The sequence below is a fragment of the Armigeres subalbatus genome, chromosome 1 (genome assembly GCF_024139115.2).
Source record: "Armigeres subalbatus isolate Guangzhou_Male chromosome 1, GZ_Asu_2, whole genome shotgun sequence".
In the NCBI taxonomy this organism is placed as follows: Eukaryota; Metazoa; Arthropoda; class Insecta; order Diptera; family Culicidae; genus Armigeres; species Armigeres subalbatus.
In genome coordinates, this window is record NC_085139.1 from 154,205,633 (window position 1) to 154,224,935 (window position 19,303).

Genomic DNA, 19,303 nt, shown 5'->3' on the forward strand with positions numbered 1-19,303 from the left:
TAGAACCAGTAATAAATTTATACCATATTAATTGATATGGATCTTTGATTATCTAGCATGCTAATTATACTAAACGCAGTAGCTCATGATAAATAAATCTAGCTAAAATAGAAGTGTTATGAATACACAATAAAGTTCGTCCACAGAGATGTCTAGACAATAAAATAGTGTGAAAAATCTGTTTATAAACTACATTCAGGTTCTATGAAAGCTTAAAACCGGATTTATAGGGAAATCATTTCGGACTATCCAAAATAATTCAGTCCATTTCACAATTAGTTATCGCTTTAATGTCCATTTCTAATACAGCTTTCAAAACGCTACTCAGCAGGTAGCTTTAAAGCATCACAGAAGGCAGACGGTAATTATAAAAACTTCACCGCCTTCTACTGGTTTGAAACGCAAGATACATCAAAACCCAAAAGCGGTATGTTCCCACCTCCACACCAAGTCAGCCACTTGAACTGCTACGCGCACCCAAACAGCCAGTAAATCTTTTCGTCATAGAAAAAAGTTGTAGCAGCCAAGTACATATAGCGCAACATTTCAAGCGGTGGTATTATCTCGTAGTTGTAGTTTTTGCTACCACAACAGCATCCAGTCAGAGACAGCTGACCTGAAGTGCCCCCACTTGAGTATGTACATTGCTCCTCGGGACGGTGCTCAAATTTAGGACAATCTTGCGGTCAGGAGAATTAGGATATTTTCGTTATTTTTTTAAATCGATTTTTTTGTGGTCTGCTTCAACTTTGAATCTAAAGCAACCATACGTACATATTTATTCGAGCATACTGTGACTTATCATAAGCAAATTCGAATCATTCTAAATTCGACGACAACTGTGTATTGATTTTCGTCGCTTTTATTTTTTTCTATTCATCAGCTATACTGACTAGTATCAGCATCACAAAAATGTTACAAATCACAACTTCTAATGTTTCGAATGTCATAATTCTGAAACTAATAAAATAGTATCTCATGAATGTCTTGTTTTTTGCTGTTCTTCTTCCCATCTGTCGTGATTCCCTTACATATTTTCCTCTAGTTGTTGTCTCCCAAGGAAATGAGTATCTGTCTGCGAACGATTAAAATATGTATTAAATATCACTTGAACCTTCCCTCTCTAGCCTAGCGGTTAGATGCACGGCTACAAAGAAATACTATGCTAGGTTCGATACCCGATCCGGTTGGACTTCCCCGTAAAAGCTTCATCGTGTAGCATTGTACCATTGCACTGGGAAATATAATGACGCCAACTATAAAGATGATGAAGAAAATTAAATAATACTGAACTCGGTAATAACTTCTGCTTATAGTTGAATGAGTTTTGGTTTGTTTGCAATGGTTCCGATCCGAAACAGCGATGGTGCTTAAAAGCTTTTGCGGTTTCAGCGTATGTAAATTTTGCGGTAAGATTATGGCCTGTAAACGATGACATCACTCACCCGTGAGAAAGGATGGAGAATAATCGAGTCGCATTTATTGTTTCATCATCGGCTGCGTGAGGACATTTTCGTGACGAACCTTTTTCGTTATTCATGGTTTCAAGAATTGCTAGTGGATGGAAAAAATAGTATTCTCACTACACAGGAGAGAGGTCTTCTAAAGTCTTCACACCAGTTAAATAGTGTACTGAGTTTGCCAAGTGATTCGTGCAGTTCTACCTAGTCTGTAGTGTGGCTAGAACTATCATACCACTGGAACTGCTTTGCTTTTTAAGCGATTTGGCGATTTAAGAGATTTCGAGTCCAAAGGGTCTGCTGTTGAATTTTAAGATTAATTCATTTGTCATTATGTCATGATGTAGATGAACTTTGACGTTAGTTTCATGTTTTATTACAGATTCCATCACTGTCATCTGTACATATAAAAATGAAATTGTCTGTGTTCGTATCCGCATAATATATTTCCTTATGAAAAAAATACGAGTAAAGCTGAGTAAATTATGAAAAACCAAAATTAGGATTTATATGGAAATGTAGCATAAGCAGTTCGTAATGCGCATTTTCGTCTACTATGCAGGACAACGTCTGCTGGATCAACTTTTTTTAATTTACTATAATTATAATAACAAAAACAGAAAAAAAATCACAACGCTATATTACTCGCCTATTTTCACATTTTAAATATTATTAAACCAGACAAACCAGATATAATACATGGAACGTGTGCGGATCAAATTAATCGTAGCTCAAACAGAAACAACATCTATTGTTCGAATCGATTTGAGCAAATTACGATAGCGAAAATGAGTAAATTTCAAACTTGAACAAAATCTATTCAAATAGGCTAGATGTACCAGTTGTGGCTATAGCACCAGTTGTCGCACTAGTGCTTTATATGCCAAATGGCCGATCAAATCACCGCAAACCAAGTTCGTATCGATAAAGCATATTCATATGATACGAGAACACCTTTCCTCCAAAACAAGCAAAGCATAATTCTAGACCAACATTTGAAAAGGGCGTAACAGCCAAAAATTATTCCTTCTGATTCTTCGTCTACATATATACACAGAAAAAAATTCCATGGTAACAATTACTATTTTGTAGACTACGCCATGTTTTGAAAACAAACATAAATTTTCAGTTAAATTAACCATGCATTCGGACAAATTCACCACTAATTCAGTTCATGTAACAACATTCCACCAGGACCACAGTTGATTTTTACTGCGCGCATGGTAAAACCAAACGGGTTTGTTGTCTGCTGAAAATCGTCGGTGCGTATTCTTAAATTAACCCTCGGTATGGTAGTTTCGACCGCAACATTTTTTTGAGTGTATATAATATTTATCATATAAGAAACAGGAGAAATAAATTTTGGCAGTTATCGCACTAGTGCCCAATTTGGCCAGTCCCATAAGAAAACAATGGAATTTGCCAAATAAGGAACCAAATAATAACAAATATTATTGTGGTTTTCACAGCTGAAAAGGGCGCTCCCCCACTCCTCTCTATATCGATCAGATGTTGTGAATCCTCTCAAAACTCTCACGTGTTTCAACTTCCCGAGTTGAAAGAATACTTTTTCGGTATCATTTTACAGATTAAAATACTTTTTGCAAGCAATAATAGATCTAGGGGCGATGCCCTAGTCATCAAAACGGACGAGGCTAAGTACTCGGACGTCTTGAAGGCGATGAGGAGTGACGTCAAGCTCGGTGAACTCGGCGCCGACGTACGTCGAATAAGACGTACCCGGATGGGCGAGATGATACTCGAGCTGAAGCGGGGCGTCTCGCAAAAGGGCACCGCCTACAAGAAGTTGGCGGAGGAAGTCCTAGGCGAGACGGTCGAGGTGAGGGCACTCACGACGGAGGTGAATCTAAGGGTTAAAAACCTGGACGAGATCACCGAAGTCGAAGAGCTCGTTACGGCACTGCGGCGACAGTGTGAAGTGGAGACGCCCACCGCAGCCGTTCGGCTACGGAAAGTTCCGGCAGGGACGCAGGTAGCATTGGTTAGGCTATCTGCAGCGGACGCCTCCAAGGTAGTTAGGGAGCGTCAAGGTGTGATGGTCGATATGCCCTGTGGGCATATACGAGCAACCCGAAGTTTGCTTCAAGTGCCTGGAACCGGGGCACAAGCAATGGGACTGCAAAGGCCCCGACAGAAGCAATCTCTGCCGACGCTGCGGATTGGAGGAACATAAGGCTGCACGAACCCTCACAATTGTTTGATTTGTTCCAGCAAAGCTGTGAACAGCAAGCACCCCATGGGGGTTCGATGTGCCCGGCGTTTAAGCGTGCTGCAAAATCACAGTGCAGGTAACGCAGCTGGCTTGCTCGGCCTCGCCCGAGTGTATAGTGTGCGCAGGTTTAGAGGAAACGGCGGAACACGTGTTGTTCGTGTGCTCACGTTTTCGCGCAATGCGTGAACACATGCTTGCCACATGTGGTCTGGACACTACTCCGGACAACCTAGTTCGGAGGATGTGTAAAGATGAAGTTGGCTGGAACGCAGTTTTATCGGCTATCGCCCAAATCGTCTCGAAGCTATACAGAAGGTGGCGCGTGGACTCAAGGGTGGCTGGTTCAGGCGCAAATAAGAGGTTGTCCAAGGGATCGGAGTCGGCTTCATGGGTCATACCGGTGGTCATGCTCTGTGGTCGAACTCGATCCTTTTATCGAACAAGTGGCCGCGCGAAGAACAACATGATATCGTCGCTTTCGCGGCGTCGGTCAACCGGGCGGGTTCCGAGCCCGAGTACGGAAAGGGGTCCTCGTCAAGGCTGGGGCAGGCGTAGGCACCGCGTTGGCAAGTCCCTCTGTGTGCTGGCGAATAGGCCCTATCGCAGAAAGATCAATTTGGGGTGCACGCGGCATCATAATTCTTGATACCAGTCGTGCAGAGGGAAGCAGGCGCGAAGTCGACCCTTCCCATCTTCCGAGGACGTAGGGCGTGGTAAGGCCACATGGAAAGCCGGCAACGCGCTGGCACGATACCATGGTGTTCTTCTAAGCGAGTTACGATGTTCGGTGCTGCAAGGACACGCAGCTAACCTCGAGGGTGCGTTGTGCACTGGCCCCCCTTTGAAGCATTACTTTCTGGTTGTACCGAAGGGACTATGGGCTTGGCGGCAATGGAAACGGTTTAGCGGGTCGAGGATGTAGTCCTGCCTCCCTCGTTTGCTGCTGGAGGTGATCCCTAACCCCGCACTTCCTGGACAACCCAGGATGTCTGTTGAGCAGATTCCCCCTCCATTGTTTAGGAAGAAAAAAAAAGTAGTGGAAACGGAATGTTTAGGAAGAAAAAAAATTGTTTAGGAAGAAAAAAAAAAGTAGTGGAACGGAATGGAAAAGCAATGGAAACGGTTTAGCATATCCTTGGTAAGCGTGTTATTGGGGGAATCTGAAACGCACTCTCACAATCAGTGTGGTAGTATTTTGCATGCAACCAGAATTAACGCTCAATAAGATTATTTGATTTTCTCTATTTGTTTGCATACTGGCTTTATTCAACGCAAGCAAAATGACTGGTACTATAAACAGCAACCCATCTTTACCTTTCGTATGTTCGAAATCAACAATCACTCGTCCCAAGTGGGCTGAGAAATTATCCACCTGATAGGGACAAGGATGCCGACATTTTGTCCATTTCTCTCAAGACTTTCGCTGGTTTAAATGAGATATTGCAGACATTCATCGTCGTTTTTTGCTATTTGGCGTCAAAACCAAATGTAAGCAAGCCGGCTGGTGGAATAATTCTGGTTGGAAATGCAATATATGAAGATTTATAACGATAAATGTGCTCATCCGTAGCATAATGGGCCAAGGTTTGAGCCGTTACCCCTACGTCGGATTTTTAACAACTGCATGTTCTGTATTGAGTCGTATTGAAAATAAAGAAATTTCAATCAAGTAGAACGATTTTGAAATAATTCACTTTTCACCACTCTTATTTTCACTCGGACCTTACAAAATATAAAGAAAATCATCATACTCATAACCCATTTTATGGATCATCCAACAAAAACATTACCCAATTATTCATCTTCCTGTCATGTTTTTGTATGAGATACCTAAAATTGTGAATAGATTATCAACATTGTCGAAAATTTATTTTGCTCTTCTTGTGCGACGTCATTTATGAACGGTTCATATGGAGAAAATTTGAATAGAAGAATTAAAGAAGATTGATTACGTAACGCAAACATTTGTCATTTTCAGCTGCCGTCACACATGTATGTCACACTTTTTGCATAAAGCATCAGAATTTTTTATATGGATCGTCACACTTATTGCAAGACCCCTCGGCAAACGCTGTCCACCCTTCTAAGTGTTACGTAATCTGTGGCTGCTCCTATCCACAAGACTTGCAATGCCAATCCCTCCAATGGGCCGTACTGATCAACTTTATCAATCAGATAACAACACGCTTTTCCTGTTTTGTTGCACTCTGTGTGCACTATTACTTCTATGGCATTTTTGTTATCTACATCTGAATCTGCATTATATGTTATAGCGACTTAGAATCCCGCACCATGATAACACGAACTGGACACGATATGAAAGCGTTCGTATCCTGGTTCGATGATGTTGAGGTCATGCTTCGAACTTTTAAGGTGCCAGGGTCTCCAATTTGCTCCATCAGGTGAATATTTTTTAATACTGTTTGAAATATTGTATAAATCACGAAAACATATCACAAATGGATACCAGAGCACTGTAAATAACAGACCTATGCTCTGAGATGATCACTTTTTGGGAAATCATCTTCTATGGCGAAGCAAAGCTTATTTTATGGGAGGTAAAACTTACGGATTATGGCATCAGAAAGTAATCCTTGTTGTCAATACTCTGGATATGTTCGCTTTATGATACTTAGGTAAAAATTTCATTAACCACAACAGATGCTATACCGACACTATAAGATCATTATACCTAGTAGGAAAGGCGAATAATAGTGCTAAAGGTTAGCTTGTTAGCTTGGTATTCAAGACGGTTGGTTTAAACTTCCTTAATTTACCGGGCTTCCAGAAAAAAAATGTTCCAAAAATAATAAGTTTTCCATATATATATTTTGAATGTATCATCAAGCATTTTATGTTCACCAGTTCTGAAAATATCCATCATTTTATTTTTAGTTGCGCTGATGAACCCATTTATTTATCCAGAATAAAGAGAAATATGACCTAGGGTGGAGATCTTTTACGTTGGCCCTATGCTCAGGACACTCATGTGTCTGCTGTTCATTGCAGCCTGGTGCCTTTTTAAATGGCACGTGCGTAGTCTCAATGAATCCTTGACTTCTTGGGCTAAATTTTGATCAAAGATATTTTTTCCACATCACGAAAGTAAGAGATTGGTTTGCGTAAGCATCAACCAACTTCTGATAATTTTGACAAGGCACAAAACACCTACTCCTGATTTTCTGTTTGCAATCGGTCAAACATTCTTCGTATTAATGTTTAATTACACGGGAAACCAGAAGTATTTACATTTGCCTACTTTTTCTCGTGCAGCTTTTGATTTTTATTTTGTTCTTTGTTTTTTTGTTCTTTCGTCGATAATACCGACGTAGTCTTGTAGACAAAAAAACCATTCCACTGAAGGATAGTGTATAAAGAGAATCCACTAATTACGGCAGGCGAGATATTTGTTTAAAAACGAGCAATGGGTAATGTTTTTAACATAACCGCGAGTAGACGCAGGACTTGTATAATCGTAACGTATTTACATTTAACTTCTAACTTTTGGATCTATGGAGTTTGATCATAAGTATTGATATTGGAAACGACAACTTCCATGCTGTATATAATTATTAGCAACTTGTTTATTCAAAACTTCTGGAAATAAAACTAATAATTGAGTACATAATTAGAATTGCTTTGTTTCTAATTATTAAGCCCTTATTTACTCAAGTAAACACAGCGAACAAACGAACGAGCTTGAGCTTGAGCTTGAGCTTGATTGACTGCTCGTAGTTGCTACTCCATTATGACCAGATCAGCTGTTCTTGCACAGGGAACCAACAGATGTTTGCTTGGGACTAGCACACATCTTCAATGCACAAGTACTGGTGATCTCATTTGTTAGGTCATACTGGCGTCTGCCACGTCAGAATCCAAGTCAACATAGGGAAGGGGAGGAAATGATGATGCAATCACTCGCCCACTGCAAGCCGAATATACCTCTGCACTTGCCACGAGTTCATGCGGAATTTGTTGGAATTTCTGGGTTAGGTTGGAGAGGCAGAGGTCCGTCTTGGTTAACGAGCTGCCAATGTGATAGATAGGAGAAGGTAACTGATGGATTTTCTAATTGGATGTAGGAAACGAGCTCTATAGTTCATTTCCAATTCTAGCAGATTACTGATAGAATACTCAAGTTGAAGGTATAGGAATAGTAATGGAAACGGTATGGAAGTCCATTTCCAGTTCTAGCGATTGCTAGAACATGATAAATAAAGAGAAAGATACAAAGTAGGAGAATGGAACGGACCTGTGATTGAACCCACGACCTCCTGCGTATGAGGCAGAAGCAGTAGCCTTATGACTACCAAGCCCGCTAAGACAGCGAACAAACGAACGAAACGAAAAAAAAAAAAATTCGCGAGCAAAAAGCACAAGCTGCGCGAGCTGCTGTCACAAATTGTAATGACTTGCACACGGCAGGCACTGCTTCTTTTATACACAAAGAAAATCTTGCGGTGGACCCGAAGGTCCGTGACATACCGCATTCTGATGTCCGTGTTAGGAATGCGAACAAACGAACGAAACGAAAAATTCGCGAGCAAAAAGCACAAGCTGCGCGAGCTGCTGTCACAAATTGTAATGACTTGCACACGGCAGGCACTGCTTCTTTTATACACAAAGAAAATCTTGCGGTGGACCCGAAGGTCCGTGACATACCGCATTCTGATGTCCGTGTTAGGAATGCACGGGATTGGTTACATATGAAATTTTTGCTGGCTTTGCAAAAAATGAAATTTTCAATAGCTTATCGTTAATAATCTTAAGTTTCAATGAAATAGGCAAATTGCTGGAGAGTGTCCGAGTCGATTGATATATAAATCTTAAAAATCCATCGAAAGATAAAGGCGCTAGTACGTTTTCAGTCTCTCGATACTTACAATCACTCAAAGCTCTAATAGCTTTAAATAAGGGTTTATGTTTCGGTTGGGTTGAAGGCACAGAAACGATCTTGATTTGTTCAGGGTCAGAACCAAAGTGATTCGACGTCGTTTTATTCCTTATATTCAGACCGAACTGTTATATACATTTTCCTACTGTTCGACACCACAGTATACCTTGATCGTACAGTACATTTATCTTAATCCGTATACAATAGCTCTTCCTCCTTTAAGTAAATCTTTAGATATTCAAATTTAATTCGAAATTTAATCAAAAACCAATTAATTTCAATTCGAAATGACAATAATCATAATAGGACAAAATTCATTACATAACAATTCGAACTCAGATTAACTGAGATTAGTAATTCACTTATTTAGAATCAATAATGAAAATCAGCATCGCGTTTCAAGATTCTCTTGCGTTTAGATCGGCGTGGTGGATCTGGTAGGTTTGCTGAACTGGCATCTCGCTTTCGTTTGTCGCCGCTTCTAGTGGTTACGACGGGGAGTTCCCCGAGCCCACTAACTCCTCTTGTGTCGCCCATTGGCGACACCTCTGAACTACTCATTGAGATGACTACGTTGGATTGCGGCTTGCTTTTACTCATTTTGAGCTGGTCCTGATGGGCCATGATTGGCGCGTTTCCAATGATAATCTGAAATGTGTTGATTGAAAATCTTTTATAAAAGTTGCTTTCAACCAACGTTCTTTTTACATTAGGATTATTGTTTTATACCACACCTCATCCCTTCAATGAGATTTTCTAAAAACTGGGTTGTTCCGCCAACTTAGTTTCTGGGAACTGATCATTGGCATGAGGCATAGATAAATAGTTCTTATGTCCCTTTTAGGGTTGATGAGGTCGACCAGTGTTTTTGGTGTATAAGAGAAAATTTTACCTGAAGGAATTCCCCCTGGGATGAAATTGTATTTCGATAATTGAATAAAAACAGATTAATAAGGTTCTCCAATTTCAACTCCATTAAATCCGGATCTAGTAGAAATTTTTTTAGTACTTCCTTTACCGTTCTCACCGATCTTTCCGCCTGGCCGTTGCTAGACGGGTGGTAAGGTGGACTTTTTAGGACAATTATCCCTTGCCTTTCCAAAAATTGCTTGAAGCTATAAGAATTAAATGGAGGTCCCCCGTCTGAAACTAAAATATCTGGTAACCCGAACCTGGCGAATATTTCAACCAATTTCATCAACACTTGATCACAATCGGTTCCTTTTCTCATCCATATTATCTCTAACCATTTGGAATAACTGTCCACGACGAGAAGAAAAGTATGGTGGTTAAAATAGAAAAAGTCTATGTGTATACGACTGAAAGGTCTGGTAGTTGGAATCCATTTGGATAGTTGTTTTGGTTTAGGTGCAATCACCATGCAGTTACAAACGTCACATTTTTTCTACATATTGTTCGATATCAGAATTGATACCGAACCAATACACATATTGCCTTGCTTGCTGCTTCATTTTGACTATACCCAAATGATTAGCATGCAATAACTTCAAAACACCGCTTTGCATGTGTTTTGGTATCACTATTCTATTCTTGTATAACAAGCAATCATTTACCACCTCTAACTCCTGTTGATTTGAGTAGACATCCATAAACCTTTTCTCAATCCTTTCCGGCCAACCACTCTGCCAGAAGGCAATTACTTTAGTGAGAAATTCGTCATTTCTTGTAGCATCCGCTATAGCTGAAAAATCCATAGGAAACTCATTGCTAAAATTTATACTAGACACATAATCTACATCATATTCTGTCGGAACCGCTTGAATCAGGGGGAATCTAGAGCAGAAATCCGCATTACCCATCTTGGCCGATGGTCTGTACCTAATTTCAAAATCATAAATGGAAAGTTCAAGAACAAATCGCTGCAGTCTTGTCACAAAAATCGAGTTCTTACCCGCCTTTCCGAATATGCCTACCAAGGGTTTATGGTCAGTGTATACTATAAAATTTTGTCCATATAGAAATTTATGAAATTTTTTAATTGTACAGACCAGAGCCAATGCTTCCAAATGGAGTATGGGATAAGCTTTTTGTGCGTCATTCAACGAAAAAGATGTGAAAGATATAGGTTTTTCAATACCGTCCACGATATGTGCGATTACCCCTCCAAGGCCATAGCCCGATGCGTCTGATACCACAACTAATGGTTTTGTAGGGTCAAAAAATTCAAGGAAATCGGCCTTCAAAAGTGAGTTTTTGCTTTCTTCAAAGGCGGCTTGACACGAATCGCTCCAGACAAATTTAACATCTTTTTTTAACAAATGATACAAATTGTATAGTTTAGACGACAAGTGTGGAATAAATTTATGGTAATAGTTGATTAGCCCCAAGAATGACTTTAGTTCTGTAACATTTCTAGGTACTTTTGCATTCTTAATAGTCGTAATTTTATCTGGGCATGGCATTAGACCTTTTTCTCCAATAATGTGTCCCAAAAAGGTTAGCTCTGTACCAAAAAACTTACATTTCTCCAAGTTAACTTTAATATTCGCCTCTGACAGTCTTTCAAGAACTAGAATAAGTTTTTATAGCATTCTTTCAGGTCTTTACCTGCGATCAACACATCTAAATAAACAAAAACATGTTCAATCCCATTTAATACCTGATCCATTATCTGCTGGAATATCGACGCACTGGACGAGGCACCCTGGGGGAGCCTATGATACGCATACAGACTTTTAAGAGTGTTTATCACCATAAATTTCGTTGATCTCTTAGATAAGGCTAATTGCGTATAGGCCCCCTCCAAGTCCAGTGCACAGAAACATTTGCATCCAGCCAATCCAGCAAAAACATCTTGCGCTGTAGGGAGAGGATATGTATTCGGTATTATTTTTTTGTTGATTGAAACTTTACAATCAATAACAAGCCTGATCTCGTTATTTTTCTTTATCACTACTACCACTGGTGAAGCCCATTCGCTTGTTTTCACTGGAGTTATCACATTTTCCTTTTCTAGTTTGTCTAAATAACTAGCAACTCTACCCCTAAGCCGGTAGGGGACGTCGTAGGCTTTTTTAAAAATTGGCGTGTCGTCTTTCAAAACTAATTCTGCCTCGTGACCTTTGATAGGACAGGAAAAATCTTTCCTAAAAACTACACTAAACTTTTGTTTAATTTCCTCTACAATTTTGGCATTTTTCTGCTCCGTCATACTATTTATCACAGATATATTAGCAAAATATTGTCTCCAATCAGAGAAAAATTTGTCCAACCAAGTCCGGCCGAATAATGGGATGAAATTATTAGAACAATTCAAAACTAACAACTTCAAGTTTACCTCAACTCCTTTGTATTGAACTAAAACTGTAGCTTCCCCCTCGATCTTTAATTTGGATCCATTTACTACAATCAACTGTTTAGTGCATTTCTGTAAGGGTTTCCCAAAAGTAGCTAAGTATTGACCTTTGCTCATTACCGAGACAGCTGAGCCACAATCCACTTCCATAGTAACTAATTTACCATCAACAATCAAATCTATTAAGCATGGTTCGTTTATTTTGTTTATGGACGACACCAACATACAAGATAATTCACCTGTGTCATTATTGTCATCCTCGTCTTCAGTATCGGAGTCCTTGGTTGTCATTCTGCTCAGAAGCTCATTTAGATGCCTATCTGCACTAGGTCCTGGTTTGTGAGACTCCACCAGATTAACAGCATCACGTCGTAGATTTTTTAGTCTAAAGCATTTTCGTTTAATATGCCCTTTGGCACCGCAAAAATCACATGTATAACCCGAATAATCGGGACGCCTCTTATCTTGTCCTTTCCTCCAATTTCCTGGACGAGAACTTTCTCCCAGTCTGTCTTTTCCCACAAAATTGTTAAACGAGTGATTCTTGTCATATGGTTTTGTCCCTAGCCTACTTTTAACAGGACCCCTCATTGAGGCCACTTGTTCAACTTCACGGTTTGCAATCGCATAAGTGGTTAAAAGTTTATTCATTTGCTTGCCAATTATAGGCACTCCCAATGATCTGGCATTTGCCCCAGCCATCTCCCAAGTTGTGATTATTTTTCGGCCACCTTTAAAGTTAAATTTTCCTCATTTAGCAGCCTTTGTTGCAATGAAACTTCTTTGACCCCAGCTACAATGCGGTCTCTGATTGCCAACTCCTTAAAGTCACCAAATGAGCAAAATTCAGCCTGTAATTTTACCGATAATACAAAGTCCTCCAAGGACTCGTCCGGCAGCTGTACTCGATTGTTAAATTTAAAACGCTGAATCAAATCCGATTCAGTTTTGTCCAGCCTAGTCTTGAGACGGGCAACCATGTCGCTATAATCGACTTCAGTTATCTTGGTATTGGGATACAACAATTTTAATTCTTTATAAACTACTGCCCCACCAAGAGTAATAAAATGGGGCTTACGCATATTTTCTTGAATATTGTTAGCTTCAAAGAAAAATTCAAGTCTTTCGATCCACTCTGCAAAAGAAATGCCTCTACGGTAGGGTTCAATAGACGTAGCCATGCCTACCGTAGCCATTGTAAAACAGTATGAAAAGAATAAAGTCTAAAACCTTTCCCTGTTTTTTTTAATTAGATAAAAATGTTGACTCACCCTAACCTTCCAATGATAGCGTCCGACCTTCGCCGACGTTCCGATAGTGTCTGACCTTTGCCGACCGGTTACCTCGTTCTCTTCGTTAGTAGGTAGTCGTCCTTCCACTCGTAGATTGATTTCACCCCAGCGTGTACGAAAACGATGTAAACCGCCAGAAATCCACCAGGAATATTTCCAGCTGACGGGAGCACTAGCTGGTTTTGGTGGATGGAACTTCGGTCACTTTATTAGGTTTCTATCGTCGATTTCGGCTAGTATCACCACAGCACGTGTACGGATGAATTGCTTTATATGGGAGGAAAGAGAATACGGACTTAGATTCTTATGTGAAAATGCACTAATTCTTCAATCCTCTGCCGTTTTAAAAGAGGAACAAAGGCTATTGAGCGCTATTACAGACAAACAAAAGCGTTTGTTATCAATTGAGTTATCTAAGCGCCATCACCAAAATGGCTGTATCGAAGAACAAAAACGCTATCTCTTTGCCACTGACACGTTTTATTTTATTACGATATTAACACAATTCCGTTTTCTGCAAACTTAGTAAGCGGTATTATTGATAATATAAAACCGAGTCACTATAATAGCGTTGGACTAAATCCTGGCACTTACACTCGCGAAATTTTCCCGCAATGGAGTCAGTTGGAAAGATATGAAATTAAAAAAAAACTCTGCTGGTATTTTTCCTCGTCGCCACTTTTCAGTCTCTCGATACTTACAATCACTCAAAGCTCTAATAGCTTTAAATAAGGGTTTATGTTTCGGTTGGGTTGAAGGCACAGAAACGATCTTGATTTGTTCAGGGTCAGAACCAAAGTGATTCGACGTCGTTTTATTCCTTATATTCAGACCGAACTGTTATATACATTTTCCTACTGTTCGACACCACAGTATACCTTGATCGTACAGTACATTTATCTTAATCCGTATACAATAGTACGGTCGAAATCTTTCCAGTATACACACTTAATTTTTTTTACCGGGATATCAGCGAAATGTTGAACTTTTACCGAGATTCGCACAGCCGTGCCCCAGCAAACATATTTTTTGCCGAGATTTCTGTCAAAATTGCTGAAAATCTGCAAATATTTTGCCGAAAATCAGCTAACAAACGTCATTTTTGCTGAAATATCAGTTTTTTATTTTGCTGGCGCACGGCTGTGCGGATTTTTGCCGAGCTGCAGAAATAAAAACTAAGTGTGTAGTAAGGAAAGACGTAAATCCTACGTCAAAAACCGTCTTTGGTACGTAACGCTTTACGAAAACCACCATCAAGCAAAATATATTTTATGAACAGTCTAAAAAGGTTGTTTCAAGTTGTCACTGGCCCAAAATCAATACTGTCCCTATATGAATGAACATTATTCGCTGTACATATTGTATGTACATATTAGAATGGAATAGAATAAGTTTTTTGTAATCTAAAGCGCATACTGTTCAAACGGATAGACGTAAAATGAACGTCGTCAGCTACATTTGATAACATTGTTTACCTCGATGGGTATAGGTATCTGTCGCTTGTCGATGACGCCTCAAACAAGATCGCATTTCCAACGATAGAATTTCTGCCGGCTATGTGGATGCCCGAGCAGAAAAATACAACTGCTTGAGTAATAATGAATAGCAACTTTTTGACAAAGTCATCAAAAATAATCGTAGTTGATTTTCACTTCAGTCCACATTATTATGGCAGAAACCCAAACAAAAGATTCCTCCAAAAGTTCATGAGCTATCACCAATTCAATCGATTTATGATTCCTTGATAATAAATACGAAATAGACAAACAAATAGAAGGGATTTTCTCCGGGCTATGAAAGCTATAAGAGAATGTTCGCAAAGTTGTCTCCTCCGAACGGAAACATTAAACAGGTACGTCACTACTGCTCGATGGTAATGGAACACCAAACAGCAAACCGTCTTCCATAGAGTGTCGCGTCTTTTTCGAATGACAATATCTAGAGATAAACCTGTGTTGGGTGTTGCATGTTTGTAATGAAACTTTGTAATGAAACTTTGGATATGTGAAAAAAATTAATATATTTGCAATAAGCTGTATTTCATTGCTATTTTTCTAATTATTCTTTTTTAAACTTGGTTTTACAATACATATCTGACAATTGTTAAAACAGTTTAAATAAAATGTTAAATATTCCACATTACGTCAATCTAGTTGGCCAGTTGAAAAAAGTTAGCATGAATTGCAGGCATTTATTTATTCTGCGGAAAGTGTTTTCCCAATAGTATATTGAAAGAGTATCATTTAACTAACATTATTGCAATGATTTTTTTTCAAAATATGGAAATATAGAATGATCACAGCCCTCTTACGCTATATTATGCAAAAAAAACTTCTTATAAAAAAACGACGTTCCTCGTCACGGTTTTATGCGGCCATTCGTTGACCATCAGTGAAAAGCAGAACGAATATCAAATCGCCGTCGTGATCCCCCTTGTAAGCGGTGGAAGTCAATTGGTTTGGCTTGGCTCGTGAGATTGTCTGTTTTTGCTCTGCCGTCGTGTGTTACAGATTTCAAGAAGGAGTGCAATAAAACAACTTCCATAATTTTCCTCTAAATGGGACTAGGGAAGATAAAACAGATCCCCCATGTCAAGAGACGTGTATGTTGTGTATATGTGGTCAATTTTCTGTGAATAGTTGCATATGCAGGGGAAATATGCCATTTTTCACAAGTAACGATCGTGATCGACGATCGTTATCGATCGAAGAAATCGACCGGCTAAACAATGCATCGTTCAAACTGTTACTGTCGGCATTTTATAATCTGATATGGACTAGTTTTTTCTTCTGGTAATATCAAAGAGCAAACTGTTACTGTCGGCATTTTATAATCTGTTATGAACTCGTTTTTTCTTCAGATAGTATGAAAGAGCAATGGTTTCTTTACAAGTATTTCAGTGTTTCATAAACACGCGAGATGTGGGTAATCATCATGCAAAGCGCACACCAAGGTTTCGTTATACTCAGTGTTTTAACGTCACACAAAGGTCATGACTCGTCAGCCATCTTCATATCGCATACGTAATCGATTTGTATCCAGTCATAGAAGTATTCAACGAAATACCGCAAGGTGTTCACGAACGTCCTCCGGAGGGGTAATGATCACGCTTCATCGATACTAAATTCCTGGTTGACGAAACGCACGTTGAAGGACGTTGAATCGTTGTTGTTAGGTAAATCACAAGCGTACTTCGTATAGCAATAGTGTTTTTATTTTATTTTATCAGAAGTTCAAAATCTATGGAATGCAAATTAGAACAATCTCAAGTGACAAATTATTGGTCAGTAGTTTTCATTCTGGAATATGATCTCAGCAGGCGCCTTATTTCATTTCACCTGAAATGGTCCGTGTCTTCGGCATGAGATCACTGTTCGTTCGTTCAAGCTTATGATCTCCTTAATAAGCACAAATGTTTGCACTCGTTTATACAAACAAACAACTCTACCCGCTCAAACCACCTAGTGCGCCGCGTTTCCCATGATTATCATCAAGATATGGCTCGGGTAGACTAGTGTTCATTGGTTATAATAGTATTTTATTTTTCACCGACAATTAGCATAAATTAGACAACACGCTATAACCGCCTGGAATACAATGCAATGAGCTTCGTCGTTATGGTCGACTGTGTTTTCCCGAAGCGGTCTGGATATTTACGATCTCTAAGGGATCATTAATGGAACTGATTCCAGATTCATATGTCAAAGTTTTACGGCCTCTCTCTCTATGTTTCACTTGTAACATGTGTAAAGTCGCGAGATTCTTTGCGATTGCATCGATGCATCGATACCATTAGTGGGATAGGTTGTAGTCTAAATAAGTGCAATGTGGTGCACACGAAAGGCACAAGTCGGCTTTCCGCAAGAGAAGATTTACGCCTTGCCTAGGGGCACACGTCGTTGCCTGTCAACGGTTTATATGCCTATAATTTATCTGTGATCGGTCCATACTTAGTCAGAACAATAGGTGATTGAGTTAGTTTCAAATTATCTAATCATATTAGCAATACATGGGATTGGTTTCTTCTCGGTAGCCACATTCTATCTATTTCTTCGGTTGACGTTTTATATAATATCAACTATTTAATTGTTTTATAGGCTACATAAATTTCAACATTTAACTAAATCAATTTTTGCGTATATTAATTAAATGATTAGGCAATATATTTAGCACATTATTTTGAGCTTTTTAGTGGAATGTCTTCACTCGAAGTCGAGTCAAGTACGAGACACTGAAGACGACCTAACTGTAGAGGTCGAAATACGTATCTGTCAAGCTACAATTAAGTGGTGGAATTAAATGGGATTGTACAAACCCGTCTTATGACAAGTGATATTTTTTTATAAATTTTGTTGATTCATAAAACAATTTGTCCCAATGTACAAGATCTAATGCTCTAACTTGATGTAAGTCTTGGCAACTAAGGTTGAATGCGCCACTCATATACGTATCTTTTATAACTCGATACAAGCCACTATCCCCTTTCAATATACAGTATTTCATGCACTGGCAGTGGAACGGAACATGAAAAAACAATCCAACCGGAGGGATAGCAGTTCGGTAGCACCGCGTTAAGATGTCAATTAATCTTGTGTTTTCTGTCAATCCGTTCGTGATTACGTGAACATAGGTATTCTCACGTGCACCAGAAGCCTAATCGCCAAATCGGTAGGATTATTGTATGACGGTTTTGTTTTCCGTTAGATGGTTGTTCCCAATCTCGCAGCACAGGACCGGATATTTTAACGTAGAACCGTATGAGTGAGGTGTATAAGTCTTTGTTGAAGGGATTATTTTAAGAAGAGTGATTCAAATATTTTGAGGACAGCTTAAGTGAGGCTGCTCTTTTTGTTGACGTAGGATCCGACCCGGCATTGATACGGGTCTCAGTTATTTTCAGATTCATTTAAATAAATATGTTGCGACTATTCAGAATTTGGAAAAGTATGAAATAGATTTATAAGTCCTTAAATTTTGTATATTTCTTATAATGCGGTGTTCTCTAATTTGATACTACAAAATCAAAATCGAGCAAGCATCAGTTTTTTGTATAATCAATCGAAAAATTGATAATAAAAAAACAGATCCATCTATCTAGCGGTTTCGCGTTTCGAATCGAAAATGCAGTATACTTATTTATTTATTTATTTGGAATGGCCTGTGCAATACATAAAAGTCTTCTCCATTCAGCTCGGTCCATGGCTGCACTTCGCCAACCCCGCAGTCTGTGGAGCCTGAACGAGCCACCTTGCCCGCTGTGCACCTCGCCTTCTTGTTCCCGTCGGATCGTTGTCGAGAACCATTTTCACCGGATTACTTTCCGACAGTCTGGCTACGTGCCCGGCCCACCGCAGTCTTCCGATTTTCGCGGTGTGAACGATGGATGGTTCTCCCAACAGCAGATGCAACTCGAGGTTCATTCGCCTCCTCCACGTACCGTCCGTCATCTGCACCCCACCATAGATGGTACGCAACACTTTCCTTTCGAAAACTCCCAGTGCGCGTTGGTCCTCCACGAGCATCGTCCAGGTCTCGTGTCCGTAGAGAACTCCCGGTCTTATAAGCGTTTTGTAGATAGTCAGTTTGGTACGGCGGCGAACTCTATTCGATCGGACCGTTTTGCGCAGTCCAAAGTACGTACGATTTCCTGCCATAATGCGTCTCCGAATTTCTCTGCTGATATCGTTATCGGCGGTCACCAGTGAGCCCATGTACACGAATTCGTCAACTACCTCGATTTCGTCACCACCGATAGAAACTCGTGGTGGATGGCTTACATTGACCTCTCTTGAGCCTCTTCATATCATGTACTTCGTCTTCGACGTGTTGATTACTAGTCCAATCCGTTTAGCTTCGCTTTTCAGTCTGATGTAGGCTTCCTCCATCCTCTCAAGGTTACGTGCCATGATATCAATGTCGTCGGCGAAACCAAATAACAGGACGGACTTCTTGAAAATCGTACCACTCGTGTCAATCCCTGCCATTCGTATTACTCCCGCCAAAGCGATGTTGAATAGCAGACACGAAAGACCATCATCTTGCCGTAACCCTCTACGAGCTTCGAAGGGACTCGAGAATGCCCCTGAAACTCGAACTACACACATCACC

General features: G+C 39.8%; 2 protein-coding genes across 4 annotated transcripts in view; one reads left to right on the forward strand and one right to left on the reverse strand.

Annotated features, from left to right (window-relative positions):
* The window catches only part of LOC134205317 (synapsin), a 278,521-nt gene that overhangs the window by 202,034 nt on the left and 57,184 nt on the right, over nt 1-19,303 (forward strand). The window lies entirely within an intron of this gene.
* The window catches only part of LOC134205316 (tissue inhibitor of metalloproteinase), a 51,741-nt gene that overhangs the window by 22,490 nt on the left and 9,948 nt on the right, over nt 1-19,303 (reverse strand). Inside the window, exons 1-2 of one of the 3 annotated variants that reach the window (XM_062680469.1) lie at nt 13,897-14,019; nt 13,175-13,462 (exon numbers count right to left, since the gene is read on the reverse strand). The exons of 1 other annotated variant lie outside the window; for it this stretch is intronic. The gene's annotated coding sequence lies outside the window, so the exon portion shown is untranslated. Of the gene's footprint in view, nt 1-13,174; nt 13,463-13,896; nt 14,020-19,303 lie in introns of those variants that run through there. One more of the 3 variants, XM_062680468.1, reaches the window with a different exon arrangement.